Source organism: Octopus bimaculoides, chromosome 6 (assembly GCF_001194135.2).
Source record: "Octopus bimaculoides isolate UCB-OBI-ISO-001 chromosome 6, ASM119413v2, whole genome shotgun sequence".
NCBI classification, from domain to species: Eukaryota; Metazoa; Mollusca; class Cephalopoda; order Octopoda; family Octopodidae; genus Octopus; species Octopus bimaculoides.
In genome coordinates, this window is record NC_068986.1 from 111,783,172 (window position 1) to 111,791,104 (window position 7,933).

Here is a 7,933-nt window from a genome sequence, read left to right on the forward strand (position 1 = left end):
ATATATATATATATATATATATATATATATATATATATATATACTATATACCATTAATTATATAACGCAGTCTTGTTATTTTCATACGATGTAGAAGTGTTTTCAGGTTTTAATTTTAAAAATAATTACGTTTGGAGAAATTATTTTCAGATTTTCTTCTCAAATATAGGAGTATTTCTACAAAATATCTTATTCATTCAGCGGTACTGAGAGATATTGCCACGGAATTGCAAATTAATGTTTATTTAAATAAATTTATACATGTCATTTACATATAAATGACATGTATAAATATTTTAATTTATATCCAGAAGTAATATCGGAAAATTAATAAATGCATTCATTCCATATATGTATTTCATACATTCTGTCATCAGGGCAATAATACATGATAAGTGAAAAGCATTTTCAATTTTACAACGTTTACCTTCATACTTACGAATTTTAATCGAATAATATGCAACAAATATAGTTGTAGATAAATGAAATGCTTATTTACAAAACATTTAATCCTACAAATAATTCATTTCGATTTATACGAACAATTACTATCACAAAATTGATAAAGAATTCTTGTGGAAAAATAAATTATATATATTTTGTTGTGCTTGCGTTAGACGCAATGTCAGCAAAAAAGCATACCATAACGTTAGGAAATAGGAAATTCTATGTTCATAAACTCAGGCTTTGTACAGGCAAAACATATCCAACCATTGTGTTATACATAACTGCATAAAAGTTTTATTTGCATGCAAGTTAATTCCACGAATAATTTATTTGGACAAACATATAATTAAAATTACAAAATTATCAAATAAATGCAGCTGGCAAATTGCAAATCCCTTTTCTATATTTTGCATTGTTACCATTATCATATAAACAACAATAAAAAATGAATTTTGTAATCTGACAATTGTTCCCGATATAAAAGCCTGCAGTTGCTAGGAGAACAAAATCCAACAACGTATAATTGAATGAAATATCATTTTTGAAATGTGAATTTTTCCACTATTAAATTCAATAAACAATTTAAAGAAGGTACAGAAGCTTTTCTAAAATAAACTGCTTGATCTTGTTGTAGAAATAGTTATTTCCTACTGGTAGGAAGAATGTCAGCAGTGGTCGATCCCATTTACTTTCAAAATAATTCAAGCCACAATCACTCACATCCTTCTCAGGTGGAGAATATCTTTCACTAAATTTATTCAATGAAAGCTTGCATTTTAATTCTGAACTCCTGAACATTGTGTGATGAAAATTTCATTTCCATTCCAAAACATCCCAGGCACGACGTAGAGCAATTATCTTTTGGTTCGCTATCTTGCTCATAAATATAACTTACTGAACATATATAAATCCAATATTTATTTTATTTTAACACAATTGAATGACAAATGTTGGTTTGACTTAACGTGACACAGAGTGTGACAAAACTGGCCCTTCTAAATACTGGTACAATAGAAACGGGAAGACAGAGTGAGAGAAAACTTTGGTGAAAGAATACAGCAGGGTTCGCCAACACCTGCTGCTGGAGCCTCGTGGAGCTTTCGGTGTTCTCGCTCAATCTAGGAATCAAACCCGCCCGGTCTAGGAATCAAACCCGCGATCCAACGACTGCAAATTCATTGCTCTAACCACTGGACCATTATGCCTACGTGGCTCACTAGCGATAAAACAAAAGAGAAATGATGACCACTAGATAAATTGATGTCAAGGATGCATCGTGCATGTAATCTGTCCTATTTAGGTTGCTGTTAACAGCGACCGAAACTTCCATTAAGTTCCTTCTTGTGCCATAAAATGTAAGACACATTTAATGAAGCAGCCATAAATATATGGAATGCGTTTGAAATTATTTGAAAATAATCAGGACTTGAAATTTCTGCACGCAGACCTGATTGGATAGACAAATTTTAGTCGAAAAAAGAGTAAATTCAACGAAACAAAAAAAGGAAACACAATTATAATAATCACTTGAATTGTTATATGTTTACAGAGGCAGATAGGCATCGACAACTAGCAAGCCATGCTACACCAGACAGATGAGCAATGACTCAGAAACTAGTCTCTGGATGCTGGCTTTGCTGGGTGGAGGTGCTTATCTCCCCCTTTGTAAACATAAGGACACAGGAAATGTGTCAAGGCCGACAGGGGCACATATACATTTATATATGTAAAGAATATCCTCTAGGAGCTGATACCAAATTTCGTTATTGTGCGTTATCCTCTTCAGCCCCTGAACTTATTGTCACAAAATCTGTTCTTTCCTGAAAGTATTTCTACAAATACAGCCAGGATAGTATTGTAAGTAACTAAAAACACAGTTCCCCTTAGAATATATAACGTTGTTCCCTAACACAATATTTCGGTTCAGTGAGAAAGGAAACTCAAAATTCATTCTTCTAGTTCGTCTGGAAACTAAAGAACAAATAAGAACTATACAGAAACTAAAATGGAAGAGCGCCAAAATGTTTACAAGAGGTGACGAAACTGCGGAATATTTCTGTAAGAAAATATCAGTTGTGGAAAGCTTTTGCTAATAATATCAATTAACCGATAGATCAATAATATCAATTAACCGTAGTTCAGAGCTGTTATTTCATTTCCTTCATAGAAGTTTATTTCTATTTAACTTCCGGGTGACTGAATATCCAGGTAAACTGTTGTAAATTTGTACATTTCGTGGGGTTGTTGACTTGAAGAAGCCTAATTCGGACAACTTCTTCATTGACACCACAGTAAACTAATCATATTCAACCTTCAGCATATTCAAGCACATTATTCTTACTTCTTACGAGAATTACTCTCCCGTTTGCATCTGAGACGTATCTCCATATATTGCACATACTCCATATAGAGCAATTCCTAGAATCTGGTCGACCAGGCGATGGAGATCAACTGCTTTATTTTTACCTGCTCACTCTTGGTCTCCCAACACTCCCGTGTATCGAAGAGGCTGGTCAACAATAGCCTTAGTCGGGGCCAACATTTCATCCTTTTGGAAGGCCCCCACATCCAGCGCGCTCGAACATGCTGCATTCTCCTCATACTTACGCTCGCAGAGCTCCACCCATGACGCAGGCTCAAAGTGTCTATGCGACCGGGTAATCTCGAAACTTATCAAGAAAGATGTTTTGGCGTCTATGAGAGTAGTCGCCTGTGAAAACACCGTCCTCTTCTATACAAAAGACATCGTGGCTGCCTCCGACTCAGAGTTCCTGAGCCAACCGCAGACCTCAGGCCCATATACACACCCGCACTTCAGGCGCTATACGTCGCCTCCAAGAGAGACAACCTCTCTGCTCTGAGGTCTTTCGCTACCAGTAGATCCGTAGTTGTTGCCTGTCTCCGACGCAGTCACCTCAAAATCTTGCTTTCTTCACTCACTGCCGAGATGGGCGCCGCCTGCAATTACGGCTCTCATTAACACATTTATTTACAGTGCCTTGGGTACTTGATCCCGAGGCTTTTTTTTTAAACCCACCTAAATCTCAGGAAGAAGGACGTGGGTATACGTCCCATCGCTGTGGCAATGTCTTCTGAAAACTTGCAGCCAAAATAATCTGCAGCTTCGCCTCACCTAAATTATGCGAGGAACCCAGCATTGTACAGATGGGGTCAGAGTAGTCAACGGGTGTAAGAAATAATTACCTATGCCGCTAGACTGTCTTTCAAATATTGCCCTTCAGCAGATATTCAGGGACTACAAACAACTCATTGTCAAGCTTGACGGGAAAAACGCTTTCAACCGTCTGTGCCGTGATCCCTTGCTGCAGACTTGCTTCTGGTGTGCTTTGTAATCCTATCCGCTGGCTTACCCGCATGCCATGGCGTAGATAAGATCTTACCATATTCGAATGGCGTTCTATAGGGCGATCCATTAGGCCCCTTCATATTCTCTCTCGCAGTGAACGGCATTATTCATAGGATTACGGATTCTATAAACAGCTGGTTCGTGGACGATACGATGATAGGTTGGTCAGTAGGGAGTATCTGTCACGATCTCTGGTCAGTGATTCCCTCTCTAGCGACAACCGGCCTCAGTTTAACTCGTCCAAGTTAGAGTTCATCGAAGCTAACTACGACGCAGAGGGCTTTGCAGCCTCCGTCTCAGAGGTACGTAAATTACTTCACTAGGAACAAGTGACCTCAAAAGAGGACGTCCTTATCATTAGTTCACCGATCCTCCCTCCTTCCCTTCACTCCACACTGTGGTGTAAGCTTAACCATCTTCAAAGATTGAGTGACAAACTGAATGCGATCGACGCTCACCGAGTACAGTTCCTGTTAAGGGACTGCTTCTCCATTCCGAAGCTATTGTATACCCTCGGCAGTGCACTTTAGTGCATTGACATGACCAGCACCGTCCGATATGTTTCCGTCCAGCGGCCGAGCTTCACAGCGAATCTTGGCCTAATGCGAGGCCATTGTTTGCAACACGTATCCAGCTTCATACCGACTGTCTGCTAATCAGTGTTTCTCTGAGGTTGGCTTCTAGATTCGTAAACCTCATGAATGATGCTGCTGATCCACTGTAGATGCACCCACTGTCACGCCGTCATAGTGATGGCCTCCTTCCACGCTATGTCGCCCTTCACAAGACCATGAATTATGACGTAGACGTCGCAGACTTAGTTTCCCAGCTTGAACCAATGGTTCTCGACCGAGAGGATGGTACAATACCGGCCGGTATGCAACTATTCCTGTTCCGTGGTGCAAGGCCCTCTATATGTTATGTTATGCTATGAGACCTTCTCCAGCGACAAGTTGCTGTGGTTAGCCACCAGCCCAGACTCCGCTTCTCGTAAGGTAAGAAAAGCAAAATTAGATAGGCTCTGTATCGTTATGTATATATTGCTAGCGCTGTCTATCATCGAAAAGGCCAGAACAGACTGAATTCACAGGATCTAGAAGTCAGAGCGACTGAAGTAGTGGTGAATGTCTACATCTCACAATAACTATGATGCTTTTTTTTGTTTTTATGCACAATCATTTGAGTGTTTTCTGTCCTGGTAAATATTGTGGTGTTTGTATGTTCTAACGCAACATCCACATTAAAGTGGTGAATATTTTACCATTGGCTATTAATGCTGCCTCTGCCGTTCTCTCTTGCTTTCTCTCTCTGAATACACACTCACATATACACACACATATGTGCGTGGGCGTATGTGTATGCGTGTTTGTGAGTATGTGTCTACGTATGTGTGTGCGCAGTAGACACGTATATCGGTGTGAGTTGGAACCACAGTGTATTTGTATATGTCTGTATATATCGATATTTTAAAATGTATTTATTTATTTTTGACATTTATATGAAAATCATAGCGGGAGTTGACAATCTTTTTCAATAAATCTCCGCCAAGTGATAGAGTTCCAATTGTGAATGTTAACAAAGAACCACGTAGAGTTGTCAAGAGACGTGAAGAAGCGAAGCGGAAACATCGTCGAGATTTCTCCTTGAGATTTATGAAAGAATCATGGTATTAACAGCACGGAAGTATGACGTGCTGTTCAACAGTCAACGTCTTTCAGCTAGGTAACTATAGTTACATTAAATGGCAAGTGGTTTCCTTTATTATCATCATCATCATCATCATCATCATCGTTGTCATCATCATCATCACCATCGTCATCATCGTTATCATGATCGTTATCATCATCAATATCATCATCATCATCGTTGTTGTTCTTAGTAGTAGTAGTAGTAGTAGTAGTAGTAGTAGTAGTAGTAGTAGTAGTAGTAGTAGTAGTAGTAGTGGTAGTAGTACGAAAGTGATAAACTGGCAGAAATGATAGTGATTCGGACTAAGCAGTTAGCGGCATTTCATCCGCGTTCCCTTCCAAGTTCAGATGCAGCTGAGGTCGACTTCACCTTTCATTCTGTCGGAACTGATAGACTGATTATCATCTGAATAGCAGGGCGACTTATCGATTGACCACTGGCGCTACAATTGCTGGCTTGGAACCAAAATTAAAAATGTATTATTAATACAGGCGTTGATATATCAGAATCGTTAGCGCGACGGACAAAATGCTGTGATGTATATCTTCTCATTCATCATGAACTGAGATCAAATTTTCCCGAGATTCATTTCACTTTCAAACCTCAAGTACTGGGACCGGTGTAATTCAAGTGCCTCCATTTCACCAAATCTAGCATGATCAGCAAACAAGAATCACCTTAATCTGCTGGATGTGGACAGCTGACACTTTCCATCATGCCCAGCCAAATAAGCTGAGCTTTCACAATATAATAATAATAATAATAATAATAATAATAATAATAATGCGCGAAAGCCACTTTCATAAGAGGCAAACTAGTATGCTCTGCGGATATCCACATAGATACAAAAGCAAGAATCCGAGCACTGGACCAAGAAGAAGCATATAAATACATTGGCATAGACGAAAGTAACGGCATAAATCATTCAGCAATGAAAGAGAAGATTAGAAAAGAGTACTACAGGAGTACTACAGAAGAGTACTGTTATTGACAAATTTCGGAACTCAACGCTGCAAACAAAATAGAAGCCATTAAAACTCTTGCAGTACCAATCGTAGCTTACAATTTCAACATAATCAACTGGCAAATGAGCGAAATAGAGAAGCTAGGCCCCAAGACCAGAAAACTACTAGCTATCGCTCGAATGAACCGCCCAAAGCGGACGTGAACATGATTTATTTACCGAGAAGCATGGGAGGAAGAGGACTAACTCAATTAGAATTATCTTACAAAACCACCACTGTAGGATTAAATACTTATCTTGAGCTGTCGAAAGATCCTCTCATGAAGCTTGTGCACCAGCATGATAAAGTAAAGAAGCTATACTCGGTATACAAAGAATCTGTACAGTTTAAGAAACAACTGATGACAGAAGAACCTAGGATGAAGGCGAGTGAGAAAGTAATCCAGTTTGGTAAATGAGTTAAGGAAGACATGAAAAAACAAGCCCAGAAGAAGAGTAAAGGAGAATGGCTAGAAAACCGATGCGTGGCCGATTCCCATGTAGAGTGAACAAACCAGACGTAGAAAAACGAAACACTCATGTATGGATGAAGAGTTAATGACTGAAGGCTGAAACTGAAGGTTTTATCATAGCAGCACAAGATCAAAGCTTTAAGACCAGGGCTTACTACAACAAAATAATGAACGATGGCACTGACCCAAAATGCTGAATGCGTCATGAGCAGCATGAAACAGTGGACTACATCTTAACTGGATGCACAGCGCTTGCAAAAACCGAATATATTCATAGACACGATAGAGTAGTGCAATATATCCATTGGAAGATATGTAAACATTACCAGCTTCCAACTTCAGAAAGATGGTACCAGCAAAAACCTGAAACTGTGACCGAAAAAAGATGATGTAACAGTACTATGGGACATGCCAATCAACACCGATATAGAGACAATGTCACGACAAAAAACAGTCCTCCATACTCTACCAACATGCCAAACACCGACATGGAGGCATACTGGGTTAACTTGACATCCGCATTTTATCGAAGCACCCGAACGAAGGACCCAACACTCAGAAAAATACAGGAGTACGTTCTCATAAATCAAACATCCCCAGTACCAAATAGGAAATATAGGTAGAAGGTAGTCATACCCCAATACCCACAGTCTAAAGGCACTAAAAGTCTAATAAGGCACTAAAATATATATATATATATATATATATATATATATATATGTGTGTGTGTGTGTGTGTGTGTGTGTGTTCATGCAAACGTGCATGACTTGGTTGCAAGGGTGTTGCACTCGTGATTGCGAGGTCATGGGTTCGATTTCCAGACCGGGCTCTGCGTTGTGTTCTTGAGCAAAACACTTTATTTCACGTTGTTCTGCAATCATTTCGTCATCTGACATGTAGCACACATTGCACCTGTAGAGGGAAAAGTCGATTTGATGGAGTGAGTCAGCTTAT